The sequence below is a fragment of the Tachyglossus aculeatus genome, chromosome 16 (genome assembly GCF_015852505.1).
Source record: "Tachyglossus aculeatus isolate mTacAcu1 chromosome 16, mTacAcu1.pri, whole genome shotgun sequence".
In the NCBI taxonomy this organism is placed as follows: domain Eukaryota; kingdom Metazoa; phylum Chordata; class Mammalia; order Monotremata; family Tachyglossidae; genus Tachyglossus; species Tachyglossus aculeatus.
In genome coordinates this window covers 21,530,904-21,549,198 of record NC_052081.1, presented here as the reverse complement: position 1 = coordinate 21,549,198, position 18,295 = coordinate 21,530,904, and positions in this window count along the sequence as shown.

The window sequence follows — 18,295 nt, the reverse complement described above, 5'->3', positions numbered from 1 at the left end:
CTCAGCTCCACCAGTTGTCAGCCGTGTGACTTTGGGCAAGTCACTTAACTTCTCTGGGCCTCAGTTACCTCATCTGTAAAATGGGGATTAAGACTGTGAGCCCCCCGTGGGACAACCTGATCACCTTGTAACCTCCTCAGTGCTTAGAACAGTGCTATGCACATAGTAAGCGCTTAATAAATGTCATTATTATTATTATTATTGAAAGCACTCCATCACCCTGACCCTTCCTACCTCAACTTGCTACTCTTCTACTACAACCCAATCCACACACTTCACTCCCCTAATGCTAACCTCACTGCACCTGAATCCTGTCTTTCACACTCATGTCCTCCTGCCTCTGGCCTGGGATGGCCTCCCTCCTCAAATCTGACTGACAATTACTCTCCCCAACTTTCAAAGCCTTACTGAAGGCGCATCTCCTCCAGGAGGCCTTCCCTGACTAAACACTCTCTTTCCTCTTCTCCCACTCCCTTCTGCATCACCCTGACTTGCTCCCTTTGTTCAACCCCTATCCCAGCCCCTCAGCACCTACGTACATAGCTGTAATTTTTTTTTAATATTAATGTCGGTATCCCCCGCTCTAGACTGTAAGCTCGTTGAGGGCAGGGAATCTGTCTGTTTATTGTTGCATTGTACTCTCCCAAGCACTTACTACAGGGCTCTGCGCACATTAAGTGCTCAATAAATACGACTGAATGAATGAATTAATTGGATGAGGAGTTATAGGTGGTTACTAAAAAGTTTATTTCAAAGCCAGGTTGATACCAATAAAATGGGAGCAGAAATTTAGCTTTTCACCTATACTATTCTCCCAAGTGACACTGATGAACACCACAGAGCTTCTCTTAAACTAGAAAGTCAGTTAGCGTGATGTGTCTGTCATTATCCCACTTGACCTAGAAAGGGAAGAGCCAATGACAGAAGCAATCCAGGAGAAAGGGTTGCGAACAAGCCAACAGGAAGAGAAGCTTTGGACCTGGGCAAAAGCCATCTGTTTCAGGGAATTTGTGTGGGGAGAGCTCTGATTTCCTCAAAAGTGTCAGCTATGGCAGGTTTGAACTTCCTCAAGGGCTCCTCGGGGAAGGAACCTGAGAAACTGAAAGTTGGCAATTAAGCTGCAAGTGCCAAAGAAATTGTCCTAAAGAATGTTCATCCCAGGCATGGGGTAAATATTGTGGGGAGCGGGGTGATTGCCTGGGAAAGAAGTGTGTTTGTGGATATTTCAGCGAGGTGGAAAAGAACCTAAGGTTGTTGGAGAGAAATTCTACTGAATACAGTGGGAGGAATCTGAGAAATTGTTTCTGAGCTACCAAGAGATCTCTAGATCAAACCCCAAGCAATCCTCTTGCTGGTCAGATTGCTCATCTGGAAGTCAAGTGGTAGTGACAGTAAAAAGTGGGGTGAGGATTTAGGGGTTCCCCAGTGGAAGACTTCTGAAACTTGCCCTCTCCCAGGAAGGGAAAACCTCCAAGTCTGGGGACCCTGGGTGAAGCTAAGTGTCAAGAGTTCTTGCCCGGGGCACTGAGAGCAGAGATGGAGGAACCACTCTCCACCCCACCCACCTCCAAACATTCCTTTCCTTTGTTAAAGTGAAAACAAGTTTAAGAAATGAATGCACAGACACTGCTTGAGCTTCCAACCAACTCACATCTTTCAATAAAATCAGTCTTACCAAGACTTCATGTGATACCCAGCAACAAAGTCAAGAAATCTGTCATTAAGGCAAACTAAATTGAACTTCTCACCACTGGACCTCTCATTTTGGGTCCAGGACTCTGAATTCCAGGCTAACTTTCCAGCAGAGTAGAACTCAGGGATATCACCAGCTAAGTCTGAATTCTAGAAGAGCTGGCAAAATGAGTGGTGTTCGCCTTCTTTTCATTTCAGTTGGATGTTGATTGTCAATCACATAATCATGTGCTGTCAAAGCATAGTTCATATCAATGGCAAAGGTGTAGCAAGGAGCCTTGGCCCCCTTCATATGCAGCAGACCACCACTCCCCCCTTCTTAAAAACCCTATTAAAATGTTATCTCCTCCAGGAAGCCTCCCCTAATCAATCAATCAATCAATCGTATTTATTGAGTGCTTACTGTGTGCAGAGCACTGTACTAAGCGTTTGGGAAGTACAAGTCGGCAACACATAGAGACAGTCCCTATCCAACAGCGGGCTCACAAGTTACTCTTCTTCCTTTCTACATCACTGCATCCATACCCTCAAGAACTTTGAAACTCACCCTACCCCAACTCCCTGTTTTTTCCCCTACCTGAAGTGTATTTTAATGTCCATCTCCGCCACTAGATTGTAAACTTCCCAAGTGCAGGGATCATGTCCTCTTACACTACTGTATTCTCCCAAATGCTTAGTACAGTACGTGCTTAATAAGTGCAACTGATTGATTGAAACAGTTCTCTGGGAAGGCAATTCTAAGCAGCATGGCTTAGTGGAAAGAGCACGGGCTTGGGAGTCTGAGTTCCAATCAATCATGTGTTCTAATCTTGGCTCCGCCACTTATCAGCTGTATGACTTTGGGCAAGTCACTCAACTTCCCTGTGCCTCAGTTACCTCATCTGTAAAATGGGGATTATGACTGTGAACCCCACGTGGACAGCCTGATTACCTTGTATCTACCCCAGTGCTTAGCACATGGTAAGCACTTAACAAATACCATCATTATTATTATTAATTCTAAGACTCAAGATTCATAATAGCAAATTAAATTTTTTAATGACCATAGATTTGGATCATTGGCTTTTTAAACAAGTGGGTGGGGTGACGTGAAGAAGTATTTTATTTACAAAACTATGCAGCATTTCATTTTACTTGCATATGGTTATGTTTCTAATGTGAGAACCAGGAAAGTCTGCTCTTTAAAGGAAAGATTGACTGTCTCAACATCAAGGTAGAAGACTTTTTTCGAGGATAGTGAGCTTTTTCCATTCATTCATTCAATCGTATTTATTGAGCGCTTACTGTGTGCAGAGCACTGTACTAGGTGCTTGGGAAGTACAAGTTGGCAACCTGTAGAGATGTTAGATGTTATCCAATCTTAGATAGCCCAACACTGAACTCAAGTCTGGAGACTTTGCTTTCAGAAGAAAGCTGTGGACCACTTAATTAGATTTTGTATAGCAACTGATTAAGAAAAGCCAGGGTGTTCCAGGGCTGTGGGCTAGGGTCAGGGTTTTGCATCCTAGATCAGTTGCTTCTGCCATTTTGCTGGCCTCTGAAATGCTGGTGGTTAATTCCCTCATTTTTAAAAGCCGCTGGCCATTGGCTTTCTCACCAGGATTGCTAAATCATTGCTTTCAATTATGGTCCCTTCTAGGATGTTCATTTGGAAGGATCAGAAATCCTTATAAAAGACATAGGTGAAATTGCCAACAGGAATTAATGACAATACGATTGAACTCTTAGGAGAAGGAGAATTTCTTGCCCCAGCAGTCTCTTTTCAAAATAAACAGGGATCATTTTCCATGGATCAATTAACTATGCTAATCTCCCTTCAGAAGCCTATAAATACTAGAGGATTTTTCTAAAAGCTACTAACTTCAAATATGTGAATTTGCTTGCCCATATTTAGCATGATGCATCTAGGCCCATTCAGAATAATAACCACAACTCTTCTTGGTAATGAAAAGTGATTAATTATCAGTTACAGTAAGTATCTAATTTCAGCCGCTGCAGCCTTGCTTTATGCCACCCTATCTCTAACATCCTAATTATGGGCATTAAAAGTTCTCAGCAATTACTGCAGAAAGATTGGTAATATTAAAAATATTGGTTGCAGCTATTACTACATTTGCTCTAATGCAGCCATGGATTAAATTTCTATCTGTACTGCCTTCCATTTCATTAGTCTATTTCTGCGACTTGTTTAGAACTGATTTTTATTTCACATTCTCAGTTTCTGTTCCAATAGGTCTATTACCAGTTCTGCACTCTACATTTTGTAAAGCTTTAATTAAGTGAAGCAAGCTGAAAATCACTAATACATGCCTTTAGCAGAGTAGTGATGCTATTATCTCATTTAACCAATAACCACTTGCATTCATTTTTCAAAGCACAAAGAGAAAACTAGCTCTAAATGACACTTTTTAGGATCATTAAATTCACTAGAGAAATATCAAATTAGGACTACAAATGTCATCATAAACTCTAAAAGCAGATACCAGTGGCAGAATATTTGGGAAAATATCCCTGCACCTAGCAGTAAAAATTTCAGCAGAGATGTTACTACCCCTTTAGTAAAGCTTTCTCTCTGAAACACATGCTCTGTCATGCTTGAATTAGCAAGCTCGCCCAGGCCGTTCCTGCACATTTCCAAAACCTGACTGTTCCACTAATATGTTTAGGAAAATTGGGGTGGGGAGGTGTTAGCCTCAATCTGACGGGAAAATCAGAGTTAGAGGCTCAAAGTTCCCGGGGAGAGAGAGGAGCCTAATTCTTCTGTGCAGGCCAACTCACACTCGTCCCCCAATGCCTATTTCATGATACTCACTGGCTTGGCACCATAGCAACCAAAATTTAGGTAGGAGCCCGGGAGAAGAAGAGAGGGGGCTGTCCCAAAAGGATAAGGCAATCAGGCATCCTTTGTTGGGTGGAAAAATAGGTATTTGAGGATTTCTTCCACTTCCTACAAAGCCTTTTGGCAGCAGAACATGGCGCTTAGTACAGTGCTCTGCACACAGTAAGCGCTCAATAAATACGATTGAATGAATAGTGGATAGAGTGAGGGCCTGGGAATCAGAAGGTCATGGGTTCTAACCCCAGCTCTGCCATTTGTCTATTCTGTTACCAGTGCAAGTCATTTCACTTCCCTATGCCTCAGTTATCTCACCTGTAAAATGGGGACTGAAACTGTGAGCCCCACATGGGACAGAGACTGTGTCCAACTTGATTTGCTTGCATTCTCCCCCGTCTAGACTGTGAGTCCACTGTTGGGTAGGGACCGTCTCTATATGTTGCCAACTTGTACTTCCCAAGGGCTTAGTACAGTGCTCTGCACACAGTAAGCGCTCAATAAATATGATTGAATGAATGAATGAATGAATTCACCCCAGCACCTGGTACAGTGCCTGGCACATAGTAAGCACTTAAATACTACAATTATTATTATTACTAGTCCCACTTTCATTCAGAATCGATCAATGGTATTTATCGAGCTTTTCCTGTTTGCAGAGTACTGAGCTAAGCATTTGGGAGAATACAATACAACAGGATATATTACCAACATTCAGAAAGGCAGGGGGAGACCTGCCAACTGAAGCAGCAGTGCAGCAGCAAAAAAGAGGAAGATAAAGGAGAGAGAAGCAGACCTGAGGAAGCCAAAAGTTAACCAGGAGGTCAGCTGGAGAAGGAACTAAAAGGAAGGTAGAGGTGAATGAAAGATCCATGGATGAATGGGTGAAGGTGAGATAGGAACAGAGTGAAAAAGGAAGAGAAGGGAAAGCAGGTGCATTAAAGAGGCCACTGCATAGGGCATTGTAATGAAGCCATACCTACTGACCCTTATCCCTTTTTCCAGACGTGATTTATGCTCCACTCAACCCTGTAGGGAAACTGTGTCATGAGCTTAAATTGGAAGGTTTGGCCCCAATCATTTGCCTCTCTTCTACCTTTCTTCTCTAGATGTAAGGCCTTGGTGGTTTGTCAGGATCTCTTCCTGCCCTTTGTTTTCACCCTCTGGGAGCTCCACTTAAAAATTATGTCTCCTGACAGCAGGACCAGCAGTTGAGGCTGGGGTGGACAGACTAGCAAACACCAGAGGCAGCAGGTCACACAGAAGCAGTACTGAGAATGGGGGTAATAATAATAATTATTATTATGGTATTTGTTAAGCTCTTACTAAGTGCCAGACACTGTTCTAAGCACTGGAGAAGATACAACCAAATAAAGCTGGACACAGTCTCTGTCCCGCATGGGGTTCACAGTCTCAATCTTCATTTTACAGATGAGGAAACTGAGGCCCAGAGAAGTGAAATGATTTGCCCAAAGTCACACAGCAGACAAGTCACAGAGCTGGTATCTGGTCAATACTGTGTGTGTACTTGGGTGAAGGTGTCTATGTATTTAAATGCATTTATGTGCATGGACCAGTACAGGAGTATCTGAATGGGCACATCTGTGTGATGTGTGATGTCGTATCTGGGCAGGTGTACACATGGGTGTGTCTGTGTGTATGTTTCCTGTGTGTGATTGTCATCAATCAATCAATAGTATTTACTAAGCACTTACCGTGCTCAAAGTACTGTACTAAGTGCCTGGGAGACTACAGTACAATAGAGTAGGTTCATATAATCCCTGCCCACAAGGACTCTACTGACTAGAATCGGGGAGGGTGAGACAGACACTAAAATGAATTACGGTCATCCACCAGAAAACTTGCTACTGAAGATCCTGCCCCAATTTCATTTTCAGCCTGCCTAAATAGAATTGCTTTTCTTGGAATAGAGCTGTGCAATCATAACTATACTGCCACCACCTTGATTCCCTTTCTGGTGTCCCAAACTGACCAACATGATCAAATGACCAACTGGGTCCTGGAGGTCCATTAGTATCAAAGAACAGAAAGATATCGTGGATGTAGCCAAGATCTAATAGTCATCGTATCTATTAATTTGTTACTGTGTGTCAAACACCGTACTAAGCACTGGGGTAGATAAAAAGATAATCAGTTCAGGCTCAGTCTGTGTCCAACATTGGGCTCAGAACCTTAAGTAAGAGAGAGAACAGGTATTGAATCACCATTTTACAGACAGAGAAACTGAGACACAGAGAAGTTATGTCAGCTGCCCAGGATCACACAGTAGAAAAGTGAAGGAACATGGCTTAGCACCTTGGTCTTCTGACTCTCAGGACTGTGGTCCTTCTTGGGTCTTTCCACTTGGCCACACCACTTCCTAGTAGCATCATATAGATTACAACATCTTTACTCTCCCCAACTTCAAACCCTAATTGAAGGTACGTCTCCTCCAAGAGGCCATCCCTGACTGAGCCCTCCTTTTCCCTTCTCCCACTCCTGTCTGCATAACCCTGACTGGCTCCCTTTACTCTTCCCCCCTTCCAGCCCCACGACACTTAAACACATATCGGTATTTTATTTATATGAATGTCTGTCTCCCCTTCTAGACTGTGAGCTCATTGTGGACAGGGAATCTGTATGTTCATCATTATATTATACCCTCCCACTTGCTTAGTACAGTGCTTTGCACCAGAAAGGCTCAATAAATACCACTGGATGAATGAATTTGCTCAGGGAGACTTGCAGCCATACAAGAGGCCACGTGCTGGATTGAGTGTTTGCCAGGTGTAAACATTTTTTGAATTTTTGCTCCCCCTGTTAGTGTCTAAGAGACATGTGGGGTAGGAACAAGTCAGTTCATTAGTTTGTACTTCCCAAACACCTATTACCACGTACCCAGATCTGAATGCATTCCTACAGAAATCCACAAACATGGAGGAGATCTAATCCTTGAATGTCTGCATAATTTTTTTTCTCCACATATAGACATATATTTTCACCAGGAAAATACCTCAAGTCTTCAGGATACACCTACAGTCACCACCCTTCAAGAAGAAAGGAAAGGAGAGACTGTAGCAACAATCGGGGAATCCCTCTGCTTTCTTTGGGAATTGGAATCTTTCCAATTTGGTGTATCAAAAATATATTCGTTCTCTATCTGACAAATTTATTATTGCTGATTCAACCATGGCAGCATAGAATAGATTGAACAGGACACCAGAGCTATCTAAGATACAACCCCGTTCCTCTCTGATGGTTTGGGACAATAGGCCAGAAAAGATTTCCTTCAGGTCTGATTGGATGAGCCACTCCATGGTCGAGAAGAGTAAGGATCTTGGTGAATATCTCAGGAACTGGGAATTGGGAAGATTCCAGCCAGAATCTTTCTGAACGGATTACAATCAACTGGGTACTACCTGAATTGCAATGTGGCTTCAGACTAAAAAGCAGCACACCCCCCATCTTACCTCCTTCCCTTCCCCACAGCACCTGTATATATGTATGTACATATTTATTACTCTATTTATTTATTTATTTATTTATTTATTTTACTTGTACATATCTATTCTATTTATTTTATTTTGTTAGTATGTTTGGTTTTGTCTCCCCCTTTTTGACTGTGAGCCCACTGTTGGGTAGGGACTGTCTCTATATGTTGCCAATTTGTACTTCCCAAGCACTTAGTACAGTGCTCTGAACACAGTAAGCGCTCAATAAATACGATTGATGATGATGATGATGATGATGCAGGGCAACATACACAAAGAAAGTGTGTAGAGGAGCACCAAGATCTATATTACAATAATAATAATAATAGAATTTGTTAATCACTTACTATGGGTCAGACACTGTTCTAAGCCCTGTGGTAGCTACAAGATAATCAGGTTGGACACAGCCCATATGGAGCTCACAGTCTTAATCCCCATTTTAGAGATGAGGGAACTGAGGCACAGAGAAATCAAGTGACTTGCCCGTCACCCGGGCAGAGCCAGGATTAGAACCCAGGTCCTTCTGACTCCCAGTTCCATCCATGCTCTATCCACAAGGCCATTCTCACTGATCTCACAAAAGCATTTGGTACCACCCGCAGACCAGGATAGCTAAATAAATTTTGGTATCCTGAGATGTTCACCAAGATCCTTACTCTTCTCGACCATGGAGTGGCTCATCCAATCAGACCTGAAGAAACTCTTTTCTGGCCTATTTTCCCAAACCATCAGAGAGGAATGGGGTTGTATCTTAGATAGAGCTGGTCCTGTTCAATCTATTCTACGCTGCCACGGTTGAATCAGCAGTAATAAATGTGTCAGGTAGAGGACGAATATATTTTTGATACACCAAGAAACTCATCCGGCTCAACGACCGTTGAGTCGTTTCTGGTATTTTTAAGTGCTTACTTTTTGCCAAGCACTGTAGTAAGCGCTGGGGTGGATACAAGCAAGTTGGGTTGGACACAGTCCCCGTCCCACATGGAGTTCACATCTCAATCCCCATTTTACAGATGAGGTAACTGAGGCCCAGAGATGTGAAGTGACTTGCCCAGGGTCGCACAGCAGATAAGTGGCAGAGCTGGGATTAGAACCCATGACCTTCTGGCTCCCAGGCCCAAGCTCTAAAAGTTATGCCATGCTGCTTCCCAATAATAATTACGGTATTTGTTAAATGCTTACTATGTGCAAGACACTGTTCCAAGCTCTGGGTGGATACAAGCAAATCAGGTTGAACACAGTCCCTGTCCCCCATGGGGCTCACAGTCTCGATCCCCATTTTAGGTAACTGAGGCACTGAGAAGTAAGGTGACTGGCCCAAGGTCACACAGAAGACAACTGGTGGAGCTGGAATTAGAACCCATGACCTTCCAACTCCCAGACTTGTGCTCTACACACTACACCATTCTGCTTCTCTTCCACCAAAGTCTTTGGAACAGTGGTTCAGGAACTGCTATGTGCGGATGATGATGCTTCAGCTCCGGCATGACCTACTGGATAAAGTAGAGGCCTGCTCCACCACTTGCCTGATATGTCACCTTGAGCAAGTCATTTGCCTTCTCTGTGCCTCAGTTCCCTCAACTCAAAATGAGGATGAAATTCCTGTTCTCCCTCCTACTTAGTGAACCCCATGTAGGACAAAGACTGTAACCAGCCAGATTAACCTGTATCGACCACAGCACTTAAAACAGTGCTCAACACATAGTAAGTGTTCAACAAATATTATAATTAAAAAGGTGGGGATTGTTGGTGGAGATCCTTGTTTGATGTGGAGGGATCCAGGAAGTCATTGGAGGGTTTTGAGGAAAGTGGAATTGTGGATTGAGACACTTCAAGAAAATGATACTTGCAGGAGTGTTGTAGTATAGATTGGAGCAGAGAGAGGCTAGTGGCTGGGAGAACAAGTAGAGCCCGGGCTTTGGAGTCAGAGGTCATGGGTTCAAATCCTGGCTCCACCAATTGTCAGCTGTGTGACTTTGGGCAAGTCACTTCACTTCTCTGTGCCTCAGTTACCTCATCTGTAAAATAGGGATTAAGACTGTGAACCCCCAGTGGGACAACCTGATCACCTTGTAACCCCCCAGCACTTAGAACAGTGCTTTGAACATAGTAAGTGCTTAATAAATGCCATCATTAATATTATTATAAGCGCTTAGTACAGTGCTCTGCACATAGTAAGCGCTCAATAAATACGATTGATGATGATTGATGATAATAATAAAAATGATAATAATGATTACATCATCTGTGCACTTGGATCTGTGACCTTTGAGCATTTGGTATTTGCCTCACCCTCAACACCGCAGCACTAATGGGGTTATCTTTAAATTATAATACATAATTTATGTATTATAAAGATAAAGCACTTATCTTTAAATTATATAATTATAATTATGGTATAATCATATATTATATATTGTATATTATTCATATATTATATGTGATATACTTTATATATTATAAAGTACTTATTTATATTAATGTCAGTATCCCCCTGTAGGCTACAAGCTTGATGTGGGCAGGGAACATGTCTCCTGACTCTGTTTTACTCTCCCAAGTGCTTATTACAGCACTGTGCACATAGTAAGCACTCAATAAATACCATTGATAGATTGATAACTGTGATATTTGTTTAGCACTTACTGTAAGCCGAGTGCTGGAGTAGTTAAATTCTAAAAAGCAGTGAGGCCTAGTGGAAAGAGCAGAGACCTGTCAATGAGAGAATTCGGGTTCTAATCCCGGCTCTGCCATCTGTCCAGCATTTGGAATAGTGCCCGGAATACGGTAAGTGTCTAACAAATGGCACAAAAGAAAACCCCAACTTGTCTGCTGTTTGACCTTGGGTAAATCACTTAATTTACCTCATCTGTAAAATGGGGATTAAGACTGTGAGTTCCATGTGGGGGACAGACTATATTCAACCTGATCGTCTTGTATCTTCCCTAGCACTAAGTACAGTGTCTGGCACAGAGCAAGCACTTAAATACCATTTTTAAAAATCAGGTCATACACAATCCCTGTTCCGCATGGGCCTCACTGTCAAAGGAAAGCAGGTATTTAATCCCCATTTTACAGATAAGGAAACTGAAGCCAGAAGACGTTGTGACGTACCCAAGGACACACAGCAGGCAAATGGCAGAGCCAGGAGTAGAAGTTGAGGCCCTCGGACTGCCAGGTGATCTTTCCACTAGGCCATACTGCTTCCTGAGATAAAATAATCTAGCCATTGATATGTTGAGAGTTTACATTAGGGTGGTAGCAGTTTACGAGGAGAGGCAGGGACAGATCCCCACTAGATTGTAAACTGGTTGTGGGAAGGGAATGTGTCTGTTATACTTACTCTCCCGAGTGCTTAGTACAGTGCTCTGCACACAGTGCCCAATAAATATGATTGATTGATTAACAGATCCAATTACAGTATAAGAAGAACCGACAGGATTTGGCAGTAGTTTGAATGTGAGAGTTGAAAGACTGTGAAGAATCACGGATGATCCTGAGGTTCAAGCTTCTGGGACAGGGAGGATGGTGGTGTTTTCTATGGAGATGGGAAAATGAGGAAGAGGACTGAGTTTAGGAAGAAAGATGGGGAGTTCTGTTTTAGACTTATGGAGTTTAAGCTACTAAGGGGACATCCAAGTGGAGATGTCCTAGAAGTGAGATGTAGGATTGCAGGCAGATGAGAGGTCAGGACAAATTAGAGATTTTGAGGAGTCATCTACATAGAGGTAATAGCAATTACAATCCAATGATTAATTTTTCTTGGGTTTAATTTTAGGCATGAGAATTAAATTTTCCATGTGGTGTGTACAACAATCCTGCTGTTATGGATTATGCTGTTATTCTTAGGTCTGATGTGCACATGATTTTGACAATTGAAGTTCATGAATTAGTATGTGTGCTAAAAGTGACACAATGAAGAAGCTACCCTGTTCATGGTAACGAGCCAGTTCCTACCTAGAAACTTGGGGTGCAGGTTCTGCGGAAGGCTGCCTCCCTCTTCTGTTCCTGCTTAGCCAGGAGATAAATGTTTGAAGCCAAGGACCCCAGGCATACAATAATGAAAACCTTTTAGAGACTTGAGGCCCGCACTAGTTAAGAGAAACCTGTTCCATTTTTCTGGGGAAACAAATGGGAAAGCAGGTTCCTAGTGGCAGACATCAAATCTTTTTGTTTACATTTACCATGTTTTTCCGAAAAAAGGGGAGAGGAACTCTCTGACAAAGACAGACCAGGGGAAATGACTTAAAAGGGAAGGAAAAGATTATGAATTTGGGTGCCACATTCTTCCTGAAGTGACTGGTGATACTAAACTATCTTTTCCATTCCTTCTCCCCGAGGGGATGTTACTGTGCCCCAAAGCATTCTTTCTGTCTAAAATAAAGGTGGTCTTCACTTCATCTCTGATGAAAAGAGCCTTTGTATAGGAGTGGGACTGTTAAATCTCACTGGGGTTTTTGATCTGCAGCAAGAGATAGGAAGGAAGCTCCAAGTGGACTTATAGTCATCATCAGAATGTAGGCTTAACTGAGCCTCAGTTTAAGATGCAGCAAATCCCAGGCAAACACGGGGGTGAAAACAAGTAGAAATAGAGGAACATATTAGTCCTAAACATCCATTCATAATTGAATGAAACATTTTCTCCCTCCTTTTTCTGATGAAAGTAATTCTGCTTAAAAAATAAAAAAGTGAGTTTAATTACCCAGGCATAAAAGTCACCTTTTTGAACAGATGTGACCCTGTGTTAGCCCAGCAACTTCTAAACTGCTGGGGAAATTTATGGAATGTCTTAGGTTTGAGAAGTACAAACCTAGAGAAGCAGCATGGCGTAGTGGATAGAGCATAGGCCTGGGAATCTGAAGGTCATGGGTTCAAAGCCCGGCTCTGCCACTTGTCTGCTGTGTGACCTTGGGCAGGTCACTTAACTTCTCTGTGCCTCAGTTACCTCATTTGTAAAATGGGGATTAAGACTGTGAGCCCCACATGAGACAACCTGATTACCTTGTTACTACCCTAGTGCTTAGAACCATGCGTGGCACATAGTAAGAGCTTAACAAATACCATAATTATTATTATCATTATTATTAAGTGCAGTGACAAAAAGGGAACACCTGTGTTTGAAAAAAAAATGCTTCAAAGATTTCTTCAATGTATTAGAAATTATGAGCATTTGTCAGGACGTCTTGAAAGAATTGGATAAATAGGTATTTTCCATGTAAATTCTTTTAGTTTCCTACTTTTGAGAGTTGGAATGAGAAGGGCATAGAAAAGATCTGTATCACCTAAAAACCCAGGATTTAATAATAGGGATAATATTGGTATTGATTGATGATCTTGATGTTGTTGATGATGAGGAAGATGGATTTCCCCCTCTTAAATTGGGCAGCCAAGTGCCTTCTATGGCTGTACAAGTATATAATAAATTCTAGTTTTGCTTAGCATCTCTGGCCACGGACACTGTGAAATGTGTTTTCCTGAAGCCAAGACCCTGTAATCTGTTTTCCTCTGGCAACATCAGTAAATTGTTTTTCACTCTTCATAATCACACAGTCTTTGCTAGAGTTTCTGGTCAAAAGCAATTGCTTTTCTTGAGCACTTACTGTGTGCAAAGCACTGTACTAAGCGCTTGGGAAGTACAAGTCGGCAACCTATAGAGATGGTCCCTACATATAGAGACGGTCCCTACCCAATAATAGGCTCACAGTCTAGAAGGGGGAGACAGACGACAAAACAAAACATGCAGACAGGTGTCAAAATCGTCAGAACAAATAGAATTAAAGCTATATACACATCATTAACAAAATAAATAGTAAATATGCACAAGTAAAATAGAGTAATACATCTGTACAAATTTATATACAAGTGCTGTGGGGAGGGGAAGGAGGTAGGGCTGGGGGGTTGGGGAGGAGGAGAGAAAAAAGGGGGCTCAGTCTGGGAAGGCCTCCTGGAGGAGGTGAACTCTCAGTAGGGCTTTGAAGGAGGAAGAGAGCTAGCTTGACGGATGTGTGGTGGGACAGCATTCCAGGTCAGGGGGAGGATGTGGGCCGGGGGTCGATGGCGAGACAGGTGAGAACGAGGTACAGTGAGGAGGTTAGCGGCAGAGGAGTGGAGGATGTGGGCTGGGCTGTAGAAGGAGAGAAGGGAGGTAAGGTAGGAGGGGGCGAGGTGATGGACAGCCTTGAAGCCAAGAGTGAGGAGTTTTTGCTTGATGAGGAGTTTTTGCTTGATAAACAAAAACATGGAGCAGCAAAAACATGGCTTTTTTTGAGGTAACTTTAGCCTGACTTTCCCAGCCAACATTTCTGGGTTCATATTGGGTTCAGAAGTGAAAAGAGAGTGGGGTTTGTATTGGCTACTAAGCAGGAAAGAACTTGGGAGGGGCTTAAAGACTGGCAGCAGTTTGTAGGTTAGAAAGCCTTCCAATCTTGGGTCTCCTTGGATCAGAAACTCAAAAATCTTTTCAGCCCTGCCTGGACCTTGTCAGAGATCGAAGATGATCAGGCTGGAGGCCAATCTAAACACTGAGAGGAAAATAATGGTTTCACACTCATGGATGGAAACACGCGGGAACAAGGGGTCCCACCACTCCTGGGGAGTTGGTGTCTATGTTTGAGGGCACCACGAAGAGGCCCCAGAAACCTCAGAATGGAGAGCCAGCCTTCCCTACCCCATTCCCCAGTTGAAACTAATGCAGTCAGAAACCTGCTATTTGGCTGCGCAACACACTGGGCTTCCATCAGGGCTTTGTGGGTTCCCCTGAGGTTTTAGAGTGCTGGCTTCCAGCTGTGCTAGTGGCAGGTTTGTGGCCAGGACATGCAGTGGCCCCACTTCTTTGTACCCCCAGGCTCACTCACGGGTGCCATCATATGTCCTTGGAAGTTCAGCCAAAGTAAGCACTTTCTCAAGTACTTTCAATTTTCCAAGTCTTCCTTTTGGGTAATTTTGACAGACTACTTCAAAAATGTGAGACTCACCTTCTTGACCTACCCCCATGGAGGAAAAATTACGTTATATGCACCTTGATTGATTTCAAGCTCATGCCCACAGCTTGTTCTTCTGAAAATCTTGCTCAGTCCTATCGGTAATTTCAAACCACATCACTAAATGCAGGACTGCTTCCACATAATTGATTTAGGGAGTGAAAGTCTGCAGCATATAGTTTAAAAAAAAGGTGATCCTCCCACGGACTTCACTCAATACTCCTCAGACCCCTACTTAAAGATGATTATGGTGTCGCCCACCAAGTATGACAGGCAGACCTTGGTCCTAAGACTTCGGGACCAAAAACTTGAATGAAGGAATTGATTTAGGCTAGTGGGTCTTCAGAACTGCAGCACACTGCAAAGTGCCTGCAAGGATCTTTTATGTGCAGGACCCATTCACAGCCAAATGACTGCAGCACAGTGCCAGGGCTACCATAGAACCATAACCCAACAAGCGCTTGCCTTGGTAGGTGATAGGTGTCCACGTTAAGCAGCTATTTTTCAGGATGTCTTAGGACTAACTTAGAGCTGCATGAAGAGCTTGGAAAGGATCCAGGGGAAACCTTCAAGGTAACTCAAGATCCAAAAAGTTAGGAAATTAAGAAAATGCCAAGAGCTTCCTTTACCTATAGAATATAAGGCTAAGGAAAAACTGGACAGTCTCCACATATAAAAAAGAACACTCTACAGAAGAGTAGCAGTAGTAATAATAATAATAATGGCATTTATTAAGCGCTTACTATGTGCAAAGCACTGTTCTAAGCACTGGGGGGGTTACAAGGTGATGACGTTGTCCCTCAGGGGGCTCACAGTCTTAATCCCCATTTTACAGATGAGGTAACTGAGGCACAGAGAACTTAAGTGACTTCCCCAAAGTCACCCAGCTGACAATTGGCAGAGCAGGGGTTTGAACCCATGACCTGTGACGCCAAAGCCCATACTCTTTCCACTGAGCCATGCTGCTTCTCTAAAAAGTAATAGTAGTAGTAGTATTTATTAAACTCTTTCTGTGCGCAGTGAACTGTCCTAAGTACAGGGACGGGCAAGAGACAGACACTGTGGTCTTTGGCCCTCCAGGCACTCATGATCTGAAAATAAGCGGGGGAGAACATTTGGTGAAAGACACAATAGGGAAAATGAAATAATATAAATTCAAAATAGCATAAAAGTACAGGGTCTAACAAATTCAGAGATAAAGGAAAACTGTATGGGCCTCAAGGTTACGGCCACCAGGTCCTCAATAGAACAGTCACATCCAAGTTTCCCAAGCTTCTAAACCTTGAAGAGTTTATGCTCTGCTTCAGCTTAAATCCCCAGTGGCCGTACGTGTTGTAGGGTGTGTTCACAGCAGGGAATCTGGGTGTCATGATGAGGAGGAGGTTCATTTGGAGACTATTCCCCAACTGAATCGTAAGCTCCTTGAAGTAAGGGATCGTGTCGACAACTGCATCATGTTCTAGTTTCCCAAGAAATTAATACTGTGCTCAGCACACAGTGTGTTCAGTAAGTTCCATTGATTGATTGATTCATTCATTCATTCATTTATTCATTGGTGACTGAAGGGAGAAAATGAAACTTGGGCTGCAACATGATTCAGGTTGGCATTCTATTTATTTTATTTGGTTAATATGTCTTGTTTTGTTGTCTGTCTCCCCCTTCTAGGCTGTGAGCCCGCTGTTGGGTAGGGACCGTCTCTATATGTTGCCAACTTGTACTTCCCAAGCGCTTAGTACAGTGCTTTGCATACAGTAAGCGCTCAATAAATACGATTGAATGAATGAATTTGGAGACTATTCCCCAACTGAATCGTAAGCTCCTTGAAGTAAGGGATCGTGTCGAACAACTGCATCGTGTTCTAGTTTCCCGAGAAATGAATACTGTGCTCAGCACACAGTGTGTTCAGTAAATTCCACTGATTGACTGATTGACTGATTCATTTATTCATTGGGGACTGGAGGGAGAAAATGAAACTTGGGCTGCAACATGATTCAGGTTGGCATTCTATTTATTTTATTTGGTTAATATGTCTTGTTTTGTTGTCTGTCTCCCCCTTCTAGACTGTGAGCCCGCTGTTAGGTAGGGACCGTCTCCATATGTTGCCAACTTGTACTTCCCAAGCGCTTAGTACAGTGCTCTGCACACAGTAAGCGCTCAATAAATACGATTGAATGAATGAATGAATAAATTAGCACAGACACAAGCTTTGAAACTGCAACGTCCTCATCTGGGTGTAATTATTGTGACAGAAGGCCGGGGATCGAGGTGCCTTTCAAAATCCATTTGTGCTCATCTTACTGAGAGACCCACTTATTTCACTACAGTGCAACACTATGCAGGGTGTTAAGCAAAGCACCAACCCAGGTGGCATAGTCATCAATAATAATAATAATGGCATTTGTTAAGCACTTACTATGTGCAAAGCACTGTTCTAAGTGCTGGGGAGGTTACAAGGTGAACAGGTTGTCCCACGGGGGGCTCACAGTCTTAATCTCCATTTTACAGATGAGGTAACAGGCCCAGAGAAGTCAAGTGACTTGCCCAAAGTCACACAGCTGACAACTGGTGGAACTGGGGTTTGAACCCATGACCTCTGACTCTGAAGCCCGTGTTCTTTCCACTGAGCCACGCTGCTTCTCAATAGATGGGAGACCCTAGAAGAAAGCTAATCTGGGGTGCAGCAATCAGATGTGGAGAATCTGTTTTAAGAGTCAAAGCTTGGGGAAGATTGTGACAGAGAGAGGGCTAAATTACCTGCCTTTTCTCCCACACACCCCCACAGAGACCTCTGATCTTTTAACCCCATCCAATCATCTCAAGTCATTTCTCCTCATTTAGTTTCCACACTCAAACCATCTTCCCTTGAAGACCAAATGGATGCCCTCAACAGTGTGGCTTAGTGGAAAGAGCGTGGGTTTAGGAGTCAGAGACTGTGAGTTCAAATCCCAGCTCTGCCACTTGTCAGCTGTGTGACTTTGGGCAAGTCTTCCCAATAATAATAATAATAATCATCATCATCATCATCATGTTGCAGCCCAAGTTTCATTTTCTCCCTTCAGTCACCAATAAATAAATGAATCAATCAATCATTGGAATTTACTGAACACACTGTGTGCTGAGCACAGTATTAATCTCAGTGCCTCAGTTACCTCATCTGTAAAATGGGTATTAAGACTGCGAGCCCCACGTGGGATAACCTGATCACCTTGTATCTACCCCAGGGCTTAGAACAGTGCTTGGCCACGTAATAATAAAAATAATAATGGCATTTGTTAAGCGCTTACTCTGTGCAAAGCACAGTT